This window comes from Seriola aureovittata, chromosome 5 (assembly GCF_021018895.1).
Source record: "Seriola aureovittata isolate HTS-2021-v1 ecotype China chromosome 5, ASM2101889v1, whole genome shotgun sequence".
Lineage (NCBI taxonomy): Eukaryota > Metazoa > Chordata > Actinopteri > Carangiformes > Carangidae > Seriola > Seriola aureovittata.
The window spans coordinates 2,583,930-2,607,485 of NC_079368.1; positions in this window are offsets into that span (position 1 = coordinate 2,583,930).

The following is a 23,556-nucleotide window of genomic DNA, read 5'->3' on the forward strand; positions in this document are numbered from 1 at the left end:
AATCTATTAGCACGCTCACGACATACACTTCTGCTGCAGTTTAACATGTTAAACCGTATTAAACCATATCAGCCATTTCTTTTGTTGAAGAAGAAAAAAATAAACATGGTGGTTGTGTCTGAAGTATATCTTCATTTATTTTCTAACACTTTCTGCAGTTTGAATTAAGAGTGAAATTTATTCTCCACGTTCACGCTAAAATTCCTGTGATAAAGTGTTGACCACAGCCTGTAGACGCTCAACCAGAAATATGCATTTCAAACAAAGCTCATGTATTTTATCAGCTCTGTCACTGCAATCATTTTGTCTCTTTAAGATAATAAATATATTTTCTCCAGTTTAGTAATTCCTGTAGCATTTTACCAACCTCGATCAGCTGTAAGAGTTCACAGTCAGTTTATCTTTAAAAGTTAACGATAATGTTTTTAAAAAAATAAAAATTCTTTCATGATTTTATATCAAATTCTCTTCACTGTATCACGGACGGTTCAGGGTTTTAGAGTCACATTAAACGATTGGTGTAAAAACCTTTACATGTTGGTATGACGTCGGTTTTACACATAGTTTTTTAAACCAATAACAAAATGACTGATTTGTGTTGTTGTCTTGTTGTTTAACTAAATTATTATGTACAAATATTTATGAAATCATTTTATATGTCAGTAGGTTTTCTGTCCGTGTACTGTATGAACAAGTTAAACACCACAGGATTCCTGGTTTAATTTTGTGCCTTAATCAAGTTTAGATTAATCAAAATACACTTTCCCATGAGCTTGTAGTTCTATACATTTCTAATCTAAACATTTATTTATATTTATAAAGAACTGAATTGAATTATTTTGTGATGTAAATGGATGAGTACTATATACTTATAATAGTTCAGGCGCAGCTGATTCTGATCCTGACTGTGAATTATCTAAAGAAAAGAAAAAAAACTACGTCGTTAACGCAGCTGAATAAATAACTTTAGGAAGAATAATATAAAATAATACAAAAACACATAAATGAACGTGTGCTTCAATCAGTGAACAACAAGCAACATAATCTCGCAACCATTATATTAATGCATATATACATACACACACACACACACACACACACACACACACATATATGAAACAGTCCTTTCATAATTATGCTTGCATGTTGTTTCCCCCTTTAAGGAAAACATCAGGTGATTTGCCTCTTTACAGAAAATATGACAGTCTCATCACACAGTGACAGACTGAGCCGCAACAGTAACAACAACTGCAACACGACACACACACATTGATCATTTCACATGTTCCCACAGACAGGTGAACCCCCACCCCCACCCCCCACGCCACCCCACCCCCACCCCCTCTCTCAGCATTAAGGTAAATCAGCTTGGCTTACCTTCAACAACAAACACATGTATGTTTAGTGAGTGCAGGCTGGAGGCACACGAGGTGCTCGCATGGAAGGTGCTAGATCGGAAACTTGGGGGGATAAGAGTGAGAAAAAAAAGCTCATTGGGAATCAGCAGACGCTCTTTCCCCCTTTTATCAAAGAATCTTTCATAAACACATTAGGGACGAATCGCCCACCTGCATGATGTTTTCCCCTCCTACTTCGCCTTCCATTTTTCCAGCCTACTGCCCAGGACAAAGCAAAAGGTGCACCTCTAAGGTGTCCTCTCAGTGGAGAGGTTTCTCCTTCTTTATTTCAAACAGACGAGCCCTTCTCTCCCCTCACACCAAATGCAATGCAGTGGGGCCCAGCTTTATTTCCCTCCGTGGGGAAAAACCTGAGCAGGGGACAACAGAAAGTGGCTTTAGAATACAGGTCTGAAAGAGGGCAGCTGTAGTCTGAATGAGAGTCTATGTGCCTTTGTGTTTTAAATGAGCATTGTCTGTCACTCAGTCCAGGGCATGGATTCTGGGGCAGCCATAGGGGGAATATCTCCAACTACATGTTAAAACCAAGAGCTCCAGGAATATAACATTTATATGTGGAGTATACAGCACAGAGGTCACCCTCATTACATGTCAGCAGTATCGTTTAAACTCACGTATGTGCTTGTTTTCTAGCTAATGCTCTAAATTTCATCGGGGGAAAAAAAAAAAAATTACTATAGCAGGATAATTATAGATTTTCTTGCTTCACTAAATGTATTGCCCCTCCTAGTTGCCCTGGCTGCTCTGTCCAGGTGAAGGGAAGTGAGGAAGGTGCTTTTCTTTGTCGCCCCATCCTCACCACCTTGTCCTGCATTGTGTCCCTGAAAACATAATGAGATTTTCAAGTGTAGCGCCACCTGGTATATCCACTTTCTTTTCTGTGCTCCGTCCCCTCTCCACACCGGCGACGGCTGCCAAAGTACCAGTGAAAAGAACGGTTTGTCTGTCCCCCGGTTAAAGATGCACTCGCTGAACGGAAATTCAACCTGATTCATAAAGTGGAACAAAGAGCAGAGATGCATCCACAGCTAATTGAAATGATACAGACTCACACAAAAGACTGTAAACCGTGGCGTTAATGCGCTCGGTGGAAATCCTCTCCACATCACGTCCTCTGAGCTGCTTTTATTTATGTATTAGCTGCAGTAAATCATCACACACATCTTCATTTCACTCATTTGTGTTAAAGTCTTTATTAATACTGTTGTCTCTGCTAGTTACCACTGTCTCTTTGGTTGCACTAAATCTCAGGGGCCTCACCTTTAAGGCGAACGGCCTGTTAGGGGCAGATTCACTCACTTCTGTTCTCTTTCATTCATCACATTTTCATTTGCATACACTGTCAGAACGAGGACGACTTTATATAATAAAACATAAGCAGGCATTTTCAAAAGCTCTTAAGTTTACAACGCTAAGACTAAAGTCTGACCCCCTCTCACATCTAAAGACCATGTGTCATCAAGTCTCTAAAACTACAAGATTGTGTAAAGACTGGGGATCTTACAGGGTCACTATTTAAAGGCTAGATTCCTTTGAGATTATTTCCCATCATGCTCCTGGTGGAAATTTACAGGAAGAAATACTTATTGCTCAATTTTCATTATTATTAACATTATCATTATTATTATTGTATAAAGTTAGTAACTCAACATATATATAATTGTCATAATTTGCCCCCCTTGTTTGGACTATGTATTTATGACTTCCTGTTTTACTTTGAAATGATTTTTGCCTCCCTCGTGTCTTGAGTTTACTGCTTCCTGTTTGGTGCTAGAGAAGTCGACAGTGTCGACGTCATTGAACGTCACTATCTGCATGAGACAAGACTGAAAACTGAGGATGACATTAAACATGATTGATTTTACAAACACGTGAAGAAGAAATAAAGACTGACTGAAGACAGCTCAGACCATCTCCTGACTCCAGATGATGGAGCAAAGTTCAAATTAGAAAGTTGTCTATGACACTGAAAAAGTTTGAATAACACGTCTTTAAGTTTGAATTTTTTTTTTTTTTTGTTTAAATACTTTTTCAATGTTCATTACACTTTAACTTCTTACAGTGTAACCAGGACCGGACCTGTCCAGCTCTGACCCAGGAGCGAGCAGATGATGTGACTGTGTGTGCGTCATGACGATACAGTGATGAACATCTGTTAAAGACCAAGGTATTTTTGTGATTATCATTGTGTGACCACAGATAAGTGATGTTTATACATGACTCCTTACAGCTGGAGGCTGCTGCTACACAACACAGCACCACAGTCTCATCACGTCCCACCACCTTCATGCCAGAGCCTGTCGCTAACCCTCAGGTGTCACTTCAGGGGCTCAGGGCTCTGTCCTGCACACAGTGTCCACAGTGTTTGCTGCTCAGAAGGTGAAAGGAAGCTCTGAAGGAAGTGCACCAGCACTATAGCTTTTGTTTTCACAGCATGGAAGGGGAAGGGGGGGCGGAGTTATGAGCGGACCCACGGAGTCAATCCCTGTGCTCCTCTCCGTCGTCACCTCTCCTGACCGCTGCTGAAAGACGCCTCAGACTTTTGTCACCAGCAGGTTATTGTATTTCTAATTAAGCCAGGCTAATCTCTCCAGCTTTGTGCCGCTCGCAAAGTGATATGGGTGCATCACCGCGGCAAAGCAACAGTTATTGGACCAACATGGACCCTCCTGGCCCAGGAGCAGCCAGAATTTGGAGTTTATTTAAAAGGTTTTGAAGGGACAACACTTGTATGTTACTTCTTGGGAAGACCTTGGTCCACCAATGCTCACAGAGATGTGAAAACGTCATATCGCTTCTATGTAAATCAGGCAAAGACCCCACACTTTGTACCAGGTATAGACCGATATCATTACTGAATTCTGATATAAAACTGTTCACCAAAAGTCCAGCTCTTCGGTTAGACCCGGTCATACCTAAACTAGTGTTAACTGGAAGCCACTCTCAGATCCTGCTCTTTTCTGATTGGTTCACTGACCTGTTGCTACTGGAGCTCCAGAGAGAAGCCTGAGAGAGGAGATGTAAAACTACACTGAGATGGTTTTTGGTTCTTAAAACCATAATATAATAATATAATATATCTTCTTATGGATCAACACCTCAAATAACAGGAAAATATGGAGCTTTAAATTAAAATGATAACAAAAAAACATGAATAACAATTATACGTTATATATATATATATATATATATATTTATTATCAGCCGTTTTTTTTTTTTTGGCGTACAACATTACTCAGGTCGTTGATTCACAATCTACCTGGTTGTTGGTCCAAATGAATGTGAGGATATAATTTAACATTACTGCTGCACCTGCAGGTCAGAGTTTGATGCAAAGGTTCCCAGTCCTACGTACCGCTCACACCTTGCTGATGTCACTCCCTGTGTGCCTGGTCAACACTGTGTTACTTCACTCATCTCAGCTGCCAGACGCAGTGACAGTGCTGGTGTTTGTTCTGCCGGCTGGGTGTGTCTCGCAGGCCCCGACTGAGGCCGGAGCCGTCCACCCCACATGTGGAGCCCAGACACTTTCACAGAGCGGCCCAATGTTTGGGGACTTCTCTCTTCCCTCCGATCGGATTTCAGGCCAGAATAAAAAGAGTCTCAACACTTTTGTCAGCGGAATGAAAGACTCTCATCTCTCTGTGGGTCATTGTGGACGGAGGCCAGCGCCACTGTACGTCCGACCTATTTACCTGACTCAGCAGCAGACTTCCACAGTCTAAACAACACAAAGGAGCCATCTGTAAAACAAATATTGCAGCAAGTTGGCACTGGCTTCACTTTCAGCTTTTATACTCGCTGCCATCATGCTGATATATGATGACTATTACTATTGGATCTGAAGAAACTTTATTATAATGAATTAGAGTTTAAGATGCTGGTAAACATGAGGCACAATGCAACCTGAAGTGCTTTATATTGTACAGCTAAAATACCGTTGACCAAGAACAGAGTTGCAGGGAAACCCAGTATATCACAACCAGGGTTTTATTTTTTGTGGAGAATATGAATCCTGTTGCTGGAAATGACTCAGGAGATCAGGAAACACGGTGACATCACTAAGAAGAGGTCAGGGCTGGGCATCACCACTGATTTCCCAATTCGATTCAGTATGGATTCAGTCAGAGATATTTCACTTTCAATACCAGTTTTTCTTGAGACTCAGAGAACTAAAGCCACAGTGTCATTATTTGCTGTGACATCTTAATTAGGCAATCAGACATACATCCTAATCCTAATAATCACATTGTGATTAGTATGTATTATTATGTTGTATGTATTTTATTATTATTACTATGTATCATTAACTGATGGTTCCAACAACCATGTGTATTAAGTTTGCGATCCCTGTTCATTTCACACTGCTTCCTGTAACACTTCACTAAAGCTGCACACAAAGTGATACCATGACAACACAATCTCAAGACCGCAGCATCCCATCAAACAGAAATATTCTCAGTGTCTGGAGTAAAGACGGAGACACCGGTGGGTTAAAGACATTAAACAGAATCATATGAATCCATCTGTGTAAATGATTTGGACTGCAGTGATACCTGACGTAGGAAAAAGAGGACAGTAAAATACAGTGAAGCTCACAGGTGGCGTCGCAGGTGAGGTGACAGCTGCAGAGTCTGGGACTTCCTTCTCCTCCATCCAAATCAAGAGCTGCAGCCTGCTGAGTGTGATTAGTGCCATTGATAGGCCAATTAGAGGCAGGCGAGCCCTTTGCCAGGTATCACCTGCCAACCTCGCCACTTCACCCCTCACACCCCCGCTGCTCGACAACTCTCTCTCTCTCTCCGTACGTTTTGTCTTTCCCCGCTGTCCTTCCTTAAACTGAGCTTGACACATTAAGGGTAAATAACCCCCTGCATGCTCTAGGGTCCCTGTCCAGCTTTGGGCCCCCTCAATCATTCAGCCCCATCTGACCCCCGTCCGCCCAAACTGGCATATCATTTTAAATAATTTGTTCCTCTTGTAAATTACATCCAGTCGTTATGCCTTTGAAATAATTATCGTTAAAACGCTGTAGTTTTTAAATAGGTGATTTAAACTATAGTCCTAAAAACATATGGACACCCCAACCACATATTCTAGTGTCATTTTAATCTGGTCTGGTCTGATTTTGACTCTATTTCCACAGTGATACTGTAGTTATCAACATAATTTAAGCTTTAAATGGTTACTGCTTCTAACACACACGCAAAACAAATCTTGTCATATAGAATTAAATTTTGTCAGTAATTTTACCTTCACTTTTCATTTTAAGGTGAATGCATTTCGTGTTATTCCTCATTGAACCTGTTCACCGGTCGACTGTCAGCTGTTGGTCTGTCACCATCGTCAACGTGACGCTGTAACTGACTCTAACTGTCGCCACTATCAGTGTTATGAAAGAGTTTTAACAGGGTGTTGTAAACTATGTGTAGATGGTAAAGTAATCAGACTGAACATCTGTAACATCTGTACAGAGTTCTGATCTAAACCACACCGGCATGGGAGATGACCTGAAACACTGGCACCCTGTGGTACAGGAAGAAGGAGACAAAACATCAATGTAAATAAACCTGATGTGTGTGAGAGACGGCAGAGACAAATCACAAAAGATGAGAATAAAAAAAGCTCCAAACTACAAACTACAACCAAATGAAACGTCACAAAAAAGCCCAGACCTTGGCATCATCAGGGGCCAATAGGTCTGTCCCCTCAATGTCACATAACCTTGTACCCTGTTTGATGTAAGCAGTGAAGATGTTAGATATTAATGTTTAGATATTACTGAGAATGCAGCTTTATCCTTATTTATCTGATTTTATGACTTTTTTTTGGGGGGGGGGTGGAAGGGGTTATATATGCAGTTTTTTCATTTACTTGCTTAATGTCCTTTCTGTAAGTCCTGAATATGTCCATATTATTGGATTATTTGCTTTGTCTGTCTGTCTTAACTATGTAAAACCACCATAAATAAAATGTAAAAACTTGAATGGAACATCCCCATCACTGATCACCTGATCAGATCACTGCTCTACTAAACAAATGACACTCAGCACCAGCTGTTCTTCATGTTGTTGTACTGGCTCCAATGTTAAACATTAAAATCATGTGTTGCACAGCAATCAAGACATTCATTCATTCATTTATTCAATAGCCCCTGCTTATCCTTTTAGGGTCGGGGGGGGGGGGGGGCTGCAGCCAATCCCAGCTGACATTGGGCGAGGGCGGGGTACAAATGGACAGGTCTATCTATCACAGGGCGAACATATAGAGACAATCAACCATTCACACTCGCTCTCACACCTACAGGCAATTTAGAGTCAACAATTAACATAACCTGCGTGTTTCTGGATCGTGGGATGAAGCTGGAGAACCCGGAGAGAACCCACACAGGTACGAGGAGAACATGGGAACTGGACAACAGAAAGAGCAGCTTCAAACCCAGAACCTTCCCGTGAGGTAACAGCGCTAACCACTGCACCACCGTGCATGAAATCAAGTTCATCCACAGTAATACAAAACATTCATTAGTCATAAGGCCATGGCAGGTTTTTTGAGTCTGACAGTCTGTGTTCATCAGTAATGTCATTATCTTGAACAATGTGAGCTCACCCGCTGAGGATCACAGAGGGCTGGAGATGATTTAACTGCACGAGGTCTCCATGCTATGAGTGAATGTTGTACTGCACCATTCATTTAATTACTTATTTTCCATTTCCACACTGGAACAAACTCAGGCAACAATTTAGCATTCAAAGCAGCTGCAGTGTGAGCTGTCTGTTTAAAAGAAAAAGAGTAAAGACGCTTCTTTAGCGTAGACTTTCTGCTTGAAGACAATATGGATTCCAATAAATGTGTGTCTGTAGAAACTGTGGGAGAAAATATGTTGCTACTCTCATTTTCACCAGATTCACGCGGCCCTGGCTGTTACACATATACAACATTTGCGGGTGTAATATTTTAGGGGCACTCACTCAATCACTAAATGTAGATTCATCCACCACTGAATATAGTCCCCAACAAATGCACCGTTTCCTCCTGTTTGAGTACCATCTGCTAAAAACTACAATGTCCAGCTGCTTCAGGAAATGACTCAACCTTTTTTTTTTAAATGAAACTGTATACTTGTTAGGTTTAGTATAGGCTATATACATGTACATAAACAATACATAAGGGTGTAATTTTTAAGTGTTGGTATATTTTAGGTGGTGGCCACAGGATGCACAGGTTAGAAGACATGCTGTGGCACAGGGCCGAGGGGTTTTAAGGGTTTTAAGTCTAATTATTCTTGCGGGGGCCTTGAGTTTCTGGGGCCGGTCCTGCTCCCTGACTGCAGTGCTTCTCTCCCTCTCCTCTGTCTCTTCTTAATCTGCAGCTCTTTACAGCCAAAGCCCTTATCCCCGTATAATCCATTGAATAAAGTTGTTTAGCTCACAGCCTTCATCCGTCCCTCTTTTTAATCAAGCTAATGGAGGCAGCAGATATTGTATTGATCCCTCTCGCCGCGGTTTTCACAATGAATCGACGACCGCTCCAAGCAGAGAAGCTGCCCCACATTTCTTATTTTCCCTTCCCTCTCCCCTCCGTCCGCCTGTCCATCTCCTGATGTTTGAATAAGCACAAAGGGAGAGAAGGTAAACATTCATCACGCCTGCATTTTTGCTGCTCAGCTTCACAGATCTCACACCCTGCTTGACTGATGCGTGACCTCTGAGTGGCTGAGCTCTTGACCTGTGAAGAGAAGTCTTATATCTTCCCGCTGTTAATCTGGAGAGTCGGCTGCAGCCGGCATGAGGGCGGGAGGCCAATTCAAAACTCCTGTAACAAATCAGATGGCGCCCAGCCAAGTGTCATAAGAAACAGACAGGTAATGACAATTCACTTACTCCCTATGTAAGAATCAATTCTCCCACAATGCACCTGTCATAGAGCCCTCGGTGAGCTGAAGCCATTTCTTCCTACAGTCTGACACAGTAATTGCATGTTGATTTTTTTTCAAGCTGCTTTTGGGGGGAATTGAGATGCTGAACTTTTTTTCTCTACGTGGAATAAGAGCCCGACAAGGTGAAAATAAACGAGCCCGTCCACATTTACATGATGCCGCGGATGAGAGAGGCTGTGCACTGCTTTCTATTAAATGGACTGAGATCAAACCACATCAGCCCCTGCGCTCTGTGCTCCACTGCAGGCAGCAGACTCAGTCAGTCGGAATCATGGACAGGTTGTTATACCTGACACTGTTCTGGCTCCCCGATGGTTTCACATTCTGCACCACTGCTTTATATTACCAAGATTAGACGTAGGAATATACATATAGAAGATACATATTTGTATATTCATTACATAAATAATAATAATGAAGTGTCTCCAAATAAAACAGGACATTCTGGTATTTAGAGTTTAAATATTATCAGGAAAAACACTGGTGATCATTTGCCCTCTTACATCACTAATGTCTCTCTGTGTTTGCTGTAACTCAACCAATGCTCACACTGATCCGCAGTCAGCTGGGAGGATGATAAAATCACTTTTAATGTAGAAAAATAAATCATATATATATAGTGGTGAAAACATGGCATATTTTTCAGAAATAAGTGCATGTGTCCAGATAGCAACAAAAAGCGCTGCCAGGAGCAGGCCTCGTCCCCTCAAAAAAGCATTGTGCGTGTGTTTTCGTTTCTATGGCAACAATACCTAGACAAAATATCACCACCGCCATTCAGTTTCTGGCCGATCTGCCCCCACAGCTGGGCTTTTCTGGCTCTTTCGTTGTAGTTTCTATCCGACATATAATAAAAACACGTTTCTTATTTTCTTGGTTACCAGGGTGACGAGTCTTGCCTCATCTGATTGGTTGGCTGAAAAAGAGCTGCAGTGACGACACCAGCGCCTTTCTGAAAAACATCAGAGATTTTCAACTAGAAGCGCTCGTGGCGGCTGCATGAAGAGGGGCGTTCTGGGAAAAAGACGCAGAGTACAGTGATTTTCCTCAAGGTGGCCGTGTACGCTCTGTACTATTGAAAAAGATGCTGGCACAAAGAGCTACATGGACGCACACCCTGAGAGAGAGAAAGCCAAAGTTTGACATATCTAATTCCATTTTGCCACAGAAACAGTGACATGAACCTAGAATGAAGCACTTTAGCTGAGGTTGTGCTTTGGTTTGTGTTCCCAAACAACTTTTCATTTAAATTAGCATAAATCAGTTCCTTTTAGGATGAACTGGGATCTGGGGTCACCCAGACATCCCTCAGACGTGTTCCTTCGTAACCATGTGGTTTATTTTGACTCACACACAACTTCCTTCTGCTGCTGCTGCTGCTGGAACTACTCACTAGAGACACCCAATATGTGGATTTATCCGCTGCTGAAAATAGTCCTCAACAAATGCATGATTTCCTCCTGTTTGAGTAACGGTTGCTAAAATCTACAGTGAGCAGCTGTTTCAGGAAATGACAGAACTTTTTTTTTTTTTTTTTTTTTTTTTTTAAAGTAAAACTATATATTTGTGAGATGTTTTTTTTTTTTTTTTTTTTTTTTTCTATACGATTCACTACATCTCCAGTAGCAGCAAATAGGCCCCGGGCTGAGAGCCACTGACTGAGACTGAGCGTTGAGACATTGCCAGCCACATCCTTTAAGATGAACCTGCTGCATTACATCAGGTAGAAGAGGACCATGATCTATCATATCATAGACATCATTTAAAATGACAATAAATAAGAAATTATACATGTTGAAGAGAACTGCTCCATTAATTAGAAATGGTTTTATCTGTTTGAACAAAGTGCCAAATACTATCTGAGATATTTCTCTCCATTCACTTTATCACCCGACACGGCCACACAGCCGTGTCGGTTTTGCTTTGCAGGCAGACTGCAGCATACTTCTTTGGACTTAAGGTTATGTTTGAGATGATATATCTAAGTCCCTCTCTCCGAGTTACTTTCCTTAAAGACTGATAATGATTCTTGGCCTCTATTATCATTTAAGAGAGATCAAAGAGCAAAATTAGTCCCATTTTTCCCCTTAAAGTGACATAAGTGTTGACCTGGGAGAATCCCCGCCAGGCCTGCCAGAAATCATCAGGGAAGTAATGTTCAATTATGCACACCATTTGTTGTATTCCACTGGGCCAAATTAGAGTGGGAGGTTAAGGTGAGACAGAGGGTATCCCCATCACTTTGGTATCACTGTCCTAAAAGGCATTGACCCCTCACTCAGGTTAGTGCAGAGAAACACATTCAGAGTCATAACTCACCTCAGCAAGAAATATCTCACCATGTGTTAGCTTTCCACTTTCTAACAGCCCCCTCCAAAGACTGTCACTTTACTGTAATATGAATACAAGTTTCTTTGAAACTAAAGCAAAAGCCTTTCTAAATTAACATTATTGACTGAGGTGCAATTAAGTGCTTGTGTAATGGTTAATGGAAGGTTAATGTTAAAGTCTCGAGATAAGGTGTGGGGCTTAAAACACAGTTATTGATTCCATGGCTCTCAGGGTGATTTCAGATGTGATCAGATAAATGCTTTTGTACACATTTTCACCAATATATTCACTTTTGGCTGCTGCCATTCTGTTCGATCAGTGTGTAGTCTCATCAGTTTTATGGCAGATTATATAACCTATGATCATCCATATATAATTAATACAGCGATGATGTATTTTTGTTAGTTAGCATCACCCTGATTCCCTCCATCAAAAGCCAATGGAATTTTTCCGTTGTTTTTTGGATTATTACCGAAAATAAACTGTGTGAAAAACAACAGTTTATAATACTGACATGTATTGTTTAGCAGGGTAATCATCACTAATGAACACCACTTTATGATGTTTGAAGCCTAAATACAATCACCAGAATTTGATAATTCTAGGGGTTTTCAAAGTCTGAGACTGTGGGCCTCCCCTCAGACCAACCTTGGAAAAATGCGCCCCCTCACCTCACCTTTATTTACTTGTTTTGTTTTTCGCTCACTTGAGCCAAGAGCCTAATACTGCTGTTTGACACAACTTGAGACTAAACCAAATACAGCCTAAGTCTTTTATTCATTTCTGACTCTGGGAAAAACAGTAAAATTCCCCCAAACCACTGTATCTCTGAACCATCTCTGTAACCAAATCACACACATTTAGGCTCATTTACGTGATCTCCTTATGATAACTAATGCAATAACATAACTCATAACTCATTCACTGAGCCTTCCCTGAAACAGTTTGGAGCCCCCCCCTGCTGAGGCCCGCCTCCCACTTTGAAAAACCTCTGCTTTAGACTAATCCCGTATCTCTTAACAAATGTTGCTCATGTGTGACAGGGTTAAGGTTTGGTACAATGAAGTAAAAACAATAATCGTGATCCACACTGAATGACAACCCCGCTCAGACTAAACAGCAACTGCCTGCTGTGTGTGTGTGTGTGTGTGTGTGTGTGTGTGTGTGTGTGTGTGTGTGTGTGTGTAACCCAGCGAGCTCCACGTGTTTATGTCTCTGATGTTTCTAAATGTCTGGGTGTCAGTGTGAGTTCAGTCCGACCGCACTTTCAGATGTGTTGAGAGAATCGTCAGAGACAACCCAGCATCACACCCTCACTCAGTCACTACACTAAGTAACAGTGTTCCGCACCCAGGTAGAAAACAATATGGAAGTCCATGAGAAACAATACGAGGCATGTGACAGGCAGGGCCGACTGACTGAACCAGCTGCAGCAAAAAAAAAAAAGAAAAGTCTGAATAAGGTCCTTTAAGCACTGAGTCACTTTGAAAGGCACTTTGACAAAGCTTCTCCTTTGAAAATCCCTTTCTCTCGTCTCACATCTGAGAGAATCATTGTCAGTGTTACAGGCGGCACAGAGGTGAAAAGGCATTCAAGAACCTTTCAGAATTACCTTGGTTGTCCAGGAGAGTTTCACTGTTCCCTTTTTTAAGAAGTGAGGTGAACCTCTGAGGCACAAAATTGATTTAGAGTGAGAGCATCATATTGAGTTGAAATATAATAGGTGTCTGAATGCTGCTTTAGGGTGAGAATTGATTGAAAGAGAATGAGATAACGTTTTCCCAATTCAGAAAGCTCTGATTGAAGAAAGAAATCCTTCAAGATATCTTATGTGTGATTATCGTGCTACAAGGAAATACAAACTCTGATGTTACACATCTTGTAGGTTGTACATTTGTGCTTCAAAAAACTGGAGGGGTTGTGTGAGATCCATTGATGATATCAAAAGAGCACCCACCGTTGAGAGCATCTATTCTGAACCCAGAGCTAAGGTGGACAAAAAGCAGTGGCATCAATTCAGCAAGATTAAAAGAAAACCTACTGTACTATTGAGTGCATCAATTCTGGAGTACAAAAGAGGTAGGTAAGTGTCGAGATGAGGAGAGGGCTGGCTCTAGTCTCTACATAACCTCCTGCCCTGACACAAAGCAGTGATTTGAACCTCTCAGAGCAGCCGCATACATACAGATAGGCCTGTCTGCATACTAATTCCAGGGAGATACAATTTGAAACACTAAAACCCTCAATGTCACATGCAAATCATGTCTCTGTTTAATTCCACAGACACAAACTGTCAAATACGGCAGTGATCAGCCTACAGGAAGCGTGACCGCAGTGCTGATTAAAGAGAGCACAGGGTTAAAGACACAGCGCCTCACAAATCCTGTTCCCGTCCCTTCAAAATATGCTGTTTGATTAAAGAAAACTGCACCTCATGTCCGGTTGAGACGTAGCAGGCCGGCTTAAATGAGGATATTCTTCAGCTAAGGAGTGCGGGCACGGTGTAATCGTGGAAAACATGTTCCAATATATTCTCAAATGCAAGTGAGGGAGGAGAGCGTCAAGTGACTTTACTGCCAACTTTCCCTTACAAATTAATTTTTCTCCTACAGGTAGATGGGAACGGTAGAACAGTAAGGAAATGTTCATACAATGTCATCTCAAGAACACTTACTCATTCAGTGTGGGAACTGGATCATCCTCCATTTCTTTTTTCTCCTTTATTTTGGGATCACTAGAGAGCAAAAATTATTAGGCTTTAAGTAACTAGTCAAACTAGTAGTAGACCGTAGTCGTCATTACTGTCAAAATGAACATATGTATGTTCAACTGGGGTAATAGAAGAGACAAATACAACATGAATCATTTGTCCCAGTGCTTCAAAGGACCTGTGTTTACAGGCAAGGCAGGATGACGCTGTTATTTCTCTGCGGTGAGAAGCTTGACTTTCACACTGTTTACATTCAGGCTTCATTCTCTTAAGCTACATGCTAATTCCCTTATCACACTCAGTCGTGTCTCTTCCTTGTATTTTGGTCCCTCCCACTGAGGACGCCAGTAGGGATGCAAGGAAAAGATGCAAGGAGAGAGGAAACAAGGAAACCTTTTTTGTGTTCCTGATGTCAGCAGCACATCTGGATCAGCTGTCAGTTGCCTTTTCAGTGGTGACTTTTGCTGGTTTGTGAGTTTGTATTTGCATGAATGCAAACAGTGACCTCTGCCAGCACAGTGTTTTATGTTATCTCTCTTCATGTTTTCCCAAATTAACAAACAGGTGCACATTTATTACAAATCTGTATTATTGTGTATTTACTAGGGCTGTAATGGTACGTAAAACTCACATTTCGGTACATACCTCAGTTTTGAATTCATGGTTCGGTATGTTTTCAGTACAGTGAAAAAAAAAGACATTAAAAACATTTCTTTTAATCTATTATGAATTTAACTTGTGAACATAAATGTGTCATTGTAACCCAGTGGTAAACTTAAAGTGCTTCAGAAGGTTACCAAATAAACAAGAAATAAATTATGTAATCATAAAATAAAAATCCATTAAACTGCAGCATGTACAAAATTATTGATACATTCACTCTACTCTTGGTCTGAAAGATTCATGTATCCGCAGAGAGGTCAGCTGTTTCTCCAACAGGTTCGTCAGTGAGCTCGCCAGCTGGTCAGAAGTCTGGACCCAGACAAACAGCATACAGCATGAAATCATTTCATAAAGTGAGTTTGTATTTAAACTAGGAATCGACCAATATGTTTTTTTTCATACCAATTATTGGAAAATGCAGAATATTGACCAGGCTTATAATCGGTCGATGGCTAATTTAAACTTTAAAATAATAACGTAGCCAACACATCTGTGTCACAGATGTGGACCAGGGACATATAATAGTACTGAGCTTGCTGTTGCACGCCCACTTTGTGAACAAGGGAAATGTATTATTATTATTATTATAATTATTGTTATTATCATTGTTATTGTTATTGTGACGTCTTTCAGAGCACACACAGGTAAACACACCTGTCACTGTCCCAGCACGGTGCTGTTAAACCAGAAACACTGCAGCTACACTATGGATGAAAGAGTGAGCTGCAGCCCTGACATAAGTTTCAAAAACACACCAATCACCAATCGAAGCGTCTCACACCGAGCTTACTCTTTCTCTCTGTGTGCATGTGACATCGCTCTGAACAGAAAGGCAAACTCCTCTGGCAGAGTAAAAGCAGTCTATCGCCTTTTTGGTGGGCTTACTTGCCTTAAGAAACCTGCCTATACCCGCTAACTTTGGTGTTAAAAGGTATTAACTGACACAAAACAAATGCACGTTGCTCGGCACACATGTGTCTGGGAGACTGTTGCTGGTTGATGCTGTACAGAACCTAATTTGAGTCAAATTAACCACAGCAATTAACCATGATAATAAATGGTTATTGTTATAATTTAGACATAAATGGTAATAAACAGGCATTGGCACTGTGATATAGCGTGAAACTGGGAACCGTTTCATCTCTACAAACACTTTGGTCAGTGTTTCCTTGTGCAGTTTTAATAAATACATGTTACTGTAATGTCTGAATTTTCACTCAATGAAATAATATAAGTCAATTGAAAAGACAGTACAATCAGATCTTTTTTTTTTGTTTTGTTTTTGTTTTTTGTTCTTTTTTTACATAAAAATCATTTAAGAGGAGATTTGAGGGGTGACCATTGTTCCGACCATTAATGATTCTAATGTAAAAATAGAATAATAGTAATGACAACTGCCTGAAAATCAAATGAGTGGATTTTCATTCAGTCAGAGAGCTGGAAAGGAAGAATAAGACCGAGACAAAGAGAAGGAAAAAGAATATTAGAGATGAGAACATGGGAAAAAAATCCACTTATTTCCTGGGGACCAGAGAAGGATGCAGAAGTCACTATAATCACGGCAAGTACACTGCTAACTACAAATCACAAGCCCTCATTCATCCTTTGCTTTGGTTACTGTCCTCCGGACAATATGGTCAATCCCTCTCTGTTACGTGCCGTCCCATGAATTTAGTCCCATTGTGGGGAGAGAAGCAGAACCAATCAAACCCCAGTAACCAGCAATCAGTCTGGGACCCTTGAGCCAGGGCATCCCATGTGCCCCTGCAACCCGAAAAAAGCCACACGCCTGGTTAAATCAGGATCCTCTGGAGTTGGGCCGTGCAGCATGACAAAACGGTGGAGGGGATGCAGCCATCACAGACACCTTCCAGCGGATACATTTAACTTCTGTCACTTGCACCTCAATGCACAATCAATTCCAGCCTTTCCCCCTTAATGCTAACACCTTGGTCTGAGACCATTTTCCCATACAAGTGAATGGGAAAGTGGTCTCAGACTTTTGGACCCCTCTGAACCTATATGAAAAGAAAGGATATATATATATATATATATATATATATAGGGAAGACAGCAGTGCTCATTTTAGCAGGCTCTTTTGGACTGTCACACTTTCACTCAGAGAGAGTATGGAATGTAAATTGTGCTTTTTGATGTTGGTTTTCACAACTGTTTTGAAAGCTATTGATTTTATGTCTTGGACTGTGAGCTAGATGAATGCTCCTTTTCATTGATTCTTTTGATTTGAAACTAATTGCCAAAAATAGACATTTAAAGGAAGTCAACAAGAGTGGGGCACTTACAGAACATATGATCAACTAAACCATGGGTTGCTGAGATGCAATTACACCTAATAAATGGCTGTGTGAAGTGCCCAGTTTCAAGTCCTTATCGCCACTATTGCAATGCCTCTACTGCAGCAATACTGCTGATCAAAACCTTTGGGACTTTTGTTTTTTTTTTAATCTTTCCAAGGCTCAGAAAAATTTAAACCTATTCTCACAGCCATTAACTATTTTTCCTTCCTGAAGGGGTATTTCCAAAATGTCAGCAAAAGTAAGAACGAATAACTGTGGTTCCTTTTGATAAATTAATTTCCACTGTGCAAATCCGAAAATCTTTTTGCTGCATTTGATTATTTGCTTGTCCACAAAACCCATATAAATAGATGTAGATGTAGATATATATTATAACTTTTATGTATATATTCTTTTTTAATGATAAAGCTGTGCTGTGAATAACTGGGTTTTTAATTGAGCCAAAAGATATCTACTAAGTATTATGATGATTGGACAAATGGTTACTGAGTTATGACCAATATTGGCTAAGCCCCTTCGGGTTAGAACCCTAATAAAAGACCATGACTCATAACCATAAGTGTGATGGACCCTGACAGCTACTGGGCCCTGGTGTAGTATTATTGGTTTCCATAGTTACATCATAGCCTCCAATCAAATGAGGAAAAGTAATCTGATGGCAATCAGTTAGCAAGTTTGAACTTACCTGTGAACTGTGGGAAGATATTTGTAGGTTGAACTTTGACAATATTATCTGTAGCTATGAGCTATTACTGGAAATATATTTGTTAGTTTCTTACAGACCAAGACAAAACATGAAAATTAGTATATTCAGCCTTATTATATCATTTTTTTTTACATTCATAAATGTGAAAAGTGAAACCTCACTATCATGTTTTAAACAAAGACATAGAGACTATAACTTCAGAAAAAAAAGAACAAAAAATAAAAAACTGAGAGATTATGCTCCCACTTTAATCTTTTCACAATGACTAGAAAAAGTCCCTTTCTAGTCATTTTTGTTTATTCCTGCAAATTGTATAAATATCATTGTTTTTATGTCCTTGTTAACTGGTATGTATTTTCTTTACTTGTGTTTCCATTTGAATTGGACTGTATTTCTCAATTAGTGTTGTTGGGTGGTTGGTAATACTGAAAAAAAGGAAGAAAAAAAACAGCAGGAAAAATAAGTCAATTGTAGCCTCTGCTGCAAATTCCATAATGTAGCTAGTTTGAACAAACTCAACATTCAGGGTCAAATGTATGAGCTGAAGATAGAAGAAAGTTATGGCAATAGAAATGGAAACTGATCTTTCAAACACTTTTAAATAGTGAGTTGCTGTAGCAGATAAGATCAAAATTGTAATATATGATCTTCAGTGATTCATTTAAGGGAGCAACAGTCTCTGTTTCAGTGACAACATCTGTTTCATTTAAATGTTATATTTAATCTCTTTCTTTTAATAATTATTATTTTCTAATTCTATAATTATTGCTTTGTAATTGCAGTCTCATTTTCTATCGAGTTTGCTTCATAAATTAAATGGTTACTGTCCTAAAACCATTAAAATGGTTATCCAATCAGATTTTTTCTTTTTTTGTTGTCTTTAGGCGGATAAAAGATTAGCTGTTGAATCAACCAATCACATTTTTATTTATAGTGGGTGGCACCACAAATCAGAGGCTCAAGGTCACAGCTAACTCACAGGGGAAATTCTCATTGGTTCTTTGAATAGGTGCACTTGCTGTCTTCACTCGATCCTCCCGGGGTGAAAACTCAACAGAACATTGTGGGGACACCTCCCATTTGTAGGCAGCAAACTAACGAAGACAAGCATAACCAAAGTCCCCTCAGCTGGAAGTTGAAAAAATGTTTTTATGCTGGAAGATGTGAAGAGAGACCAAGCTAACCGTCACTGTAGGGGACCTTTAAGATGCATCATGGGGAATGTCCAGTCACTATTTATTTATTAATTTTTTCAAACTAATGCTGCACACTCTCAGTCAAAAGTTGCTTGACAGTCTGCAGTGTACTTCATATAACAATATTCACAACCTGGAATACTTTAATGAAAAACCCTGTGATTCTTTTGATCTGTGGACTCTTATGGACTAAAGAAATATAAATAACTGAGGAACAGACAGTTCGACTTTACGATCTCTTCAAAGGTAGGGATTTACCACGTTCCTCTTGCTGGTGTACAGTCAATCTATTTGAGTTAACGTGTGTTGTTGTTATGCTATTTAGCTCGAGCTTTAAACTGGTCGCCCGTGACCAAGTAGCTTTAAGAGGTTCCACCCCCTCAGTGGTATTCTTCACTCCCTCTGTTTAATAGGCTTCATGTAGAGCTTACAAGTATCTCCTGAAATAGCGCCCCCTACCGCAGCAGGTGTACCTAGCTTTGTCGCCATGGTTACTATAATAACGGTCATGGCTAGGTTTAGGAACTAAAACTACATGGTTAGGTTCAGGAAAAGATGGTGATTTGGGTTAAAATAAGTACTTCCTCATCATTAGATGATCTTTGTTGTCATGGTTACAATAATAACATGGTTGACTTTGTTGAATGCTCATGGATAATAGAAAAAAACATGAACTGCTACTTCCACATGGGAATTGAGCACTGTTCTCATCCATCCACCACGACCTCCTCCTGACGTGGACTTTCTCTCTCTTTATGCTCCTGTCGTAATTACTACGACCACTAGATGCGTCTCAATAACCTTCTGCGCAGACGACCTATGGGCTCATTTTTTACAGGACAGTCTTGAAAAATGTCAAAAAATTATTTTCATTGTGTTGTTGTTATATTTTATTAGTTTGCAGAAAAAAATTATTACAATGTGATTAAATGGCTAGAATTATTATGTTATTGTATTTTTAAAGAACTTCCAGACATTCATTTACAAAATTTCCCCAGAGGTAAAGAGTAGGCTAACAGCAACACCCACCTAAAACAGTGTCCAGGTGAACAGGGAAGAATAATAAAGATACACATGAGTGTAATCGTGTGCTCTCTGCAGATGTGAGAACATTGTAGGCTCAAAAAAACTATGAGAGGTGTCCTTTTTCCAGTTGTGCCTAATGGTATATACTCATAGCTGCACCTCTTAAATCCTTTATGGCATTTTTCATTCTGATCTACATTATACATGTGAATCATTACTGTCAGCGCTGTGTCTCTGGTGGCTCTATCCTAGGGATGACAAAATGCTTGATATTTTCCACCTAGAATTTGCACAGCAGTCTATTTTTCCTGTGTGCTTCAGTGATTACAAGCCTACCTTCAAGACTAGACTCTGAGGAATAAGCCAAAATTAGCTGAAGTGCTTTTAATTTTGCAATTACCATACTCCCGTATGAATGAGATGACATAATTGCAGTCTCCTCATGACATTCATCACTTAGCGTCGAGAGTGAAGATGTCATGTTTGTCACATAATTATCTATTCCGGCATTACTGTCTGGGATAATTAATAATTACCCATCATGTCTTACTGTATACACTGGAATCTGCTGGGGACTTGTAAAGCACAGCGCACTTACCCGCTCACGCTGGCCCGTTTTTGAGGGGAATTACTCGGTCTTGCACTTTTCTGCTTTTCACAGGCCTGCCTCTGTGCCATTACCACCATAATTGCAGTAATGGCTGGTGAGATTTGGTCACATCATGTACACACAGTCTTTTGGCTGCGAGTGACATGGGGCAAATACATCTGCAGCGTGTTACCTCACCTGGTGGCTCGCAGCTTCACCCTCAGCTGCAGACGGAGCTGCTCAAAAGTGACATTTCATCACGGTAAAAAAAACACCCACCATCAAGTTACAGTACGGTCCACACATCTCAGATGAATATTTTACATATGGAAGTTATTTTGTCATGCAAATTGTTACAATGGAGTGTAGTTGAACAACATGCTTGTCACAACATTATCACAGATCCTGACCTCACAACAGGAGGTTTTTGCTGGGGTCTCTTCACTCCACTGAAACAAAAGACAAACAGCAGATAACAAAGAGCAGATGAGGCCGGCTCAGAGAGGCTGAGGGAGGCCTGTGGACCTCTCACATCTGGAGGAGGGCATCATAAGACGGGGTTTCTATCACAGTTGTTTTGTTTTAGAAAAGTCGACAGTTGCACATAGTTGTGAAGGTGTGTTTCAATTGAGTGAATAAAGCTGAGTTTTCTCCTGTCGTGATGTCATTCCAATTAAACATCAACGGATTTCCATTAGTCTGCCTCTCGGTTGGAACTGGCTCCCTGGGCCTTGATACAGCAGGAGCAATGACTTGAATGTGAAACTACAAAGCCAAAACCACGTTTTGTGAGGTCACTGTGACCCTGACCTTTGACTGCCAAAATCTAATCAGTTCATCCTTACGTTCTAGTGAATGTTTGTGCCAAATTTGAAGAATTTTCGTCGTATTACTAAGATATCAGGTCCACGAGAAAGGGACGGACAGACAGACAACCCAAAAACATTGTGCCTCCGGCTCTGGTTGTTGCGGAGACATAAAAAGTGTCTCCAATACAGTTTTGCACAATATTGTTCTGTGGGATAGTCTGAAAAACCACCTCATGCGAGCATATGAATGTTTTTTGTGACATTTGAGATTTTTATTTTGAAATTCCATTAAAGTCACTTTACTGGTTTTTAAGTTTGCAACTGCGAATTGTGCATTACGCAGGTTAATGGAAACCCAACTCTGGTCAGAAGAGAAACAGAAACCATGAAGGAGTACAAATCATCTGGAAATAATGTGTCCAGTCCCTCCAGCATCTTGTGGAGTTTGAAAACAATTATTTTTATCCACAATTAAGTATATTTTGCAATCAGATCATTTAGATGGGTACGTTTGAGCTGTGATAGACTGCTAGCTAGGAAGCTGGAGTCAAGTCTGGCAGGTGGTTCTGACTCTGTGTCACACGCTCCTGATACATTCAAGAGAAATAATGCACCAATAATTGTTTTTGGTTGTTTGATGTTGAGGTAGTGGTTTCATTTGATGAAACACTTTCCCTGAATGTGATTGGTTTATGCTGAAATGGGTGGTGATGGGTAATCTGAGCATCTTTGACTTTGACTTCACCAACATGCTTTGGATTGTGTCATTTAAAGCCGATGCTGTGAGACGGTGAAGGAGAACACAGAGGATATTTGTGTTGGTTTTGAATCACATTGTTCAGCTTTGACCTAGAAATGATGTTGATATACAACCTAATAATTAATAATGCTTCTAGAGGAGAGCTGACTGCCTGAATCATGTCAGCAGGTGGAAAGTGGGAATAAAACCTTGTTTCTTTACAGTGTCCTCATTATGGAGATAAAAAATTTGATTTTGGGCGGCACCATGTATATTTGTGTTAGTGCAAATCCATATAGAGCTCAACCAGTATCTGGCAGGTTCTTCAGGGCTGATGCTGATATCTTAAAACTCAATTTACATCACTCAGACTAAAAAAAACCTCCAAGCTCAGTGTGAATCTATTTCCTACTGTGAAAATAAATAAATAAATAAATGAATAAATAAACCAGAAGCTTAAATATTCCACTGATACTCTTCTTTTTTTTTTTAAAGTGTTTCTCAGAGTGTTGTCAGCCTCCCATGCTGCGGCTCATATTCAGATGTTTGTGTACCTTGCACTTGATATGTTAATAGATATAGTGGTCTAATGGTGAGCGAGTCCTGGGGATTATTTTTGTTTGTAATGCAACTATTAATTAGCATTTCCCATATTACTGACTGTTTGGAGAAAGCTCCTGCCAAACTTATTATGTTTCCCACCAGCATTGGTATTATAATAATTCCCTGATGAGGCAATATTGTAGCTTTTAATAGTCAGTGTTTACACCACATTTGTTGCCAAAGGACAAAAAGTAAAAACTGCTGATAATGATTGGTTCTGGCAACAGCAAATGCTTTTATGTAAATACTGTCCCTAAAATGCGACCTGGAAACAAAGGCAACTTAGTGGTGAGTGTGCAGCTAAATGCATTAGTGGATCAATTAAACACTAGTCTTCCTCTGCTAGGGTTGCTATAGCAACTGACCTGCAAATGCAGTTGAAAAAAGGATGGAAATACAGGGAGTGCACATAGAAATCCTTTGTGTTACATGCTTTCAATTTGTCTTCATCATGAGAACAAATATTCCTGCTTAAGCTTGATTTATATAACGGTGCCTGCTGCAGCCCC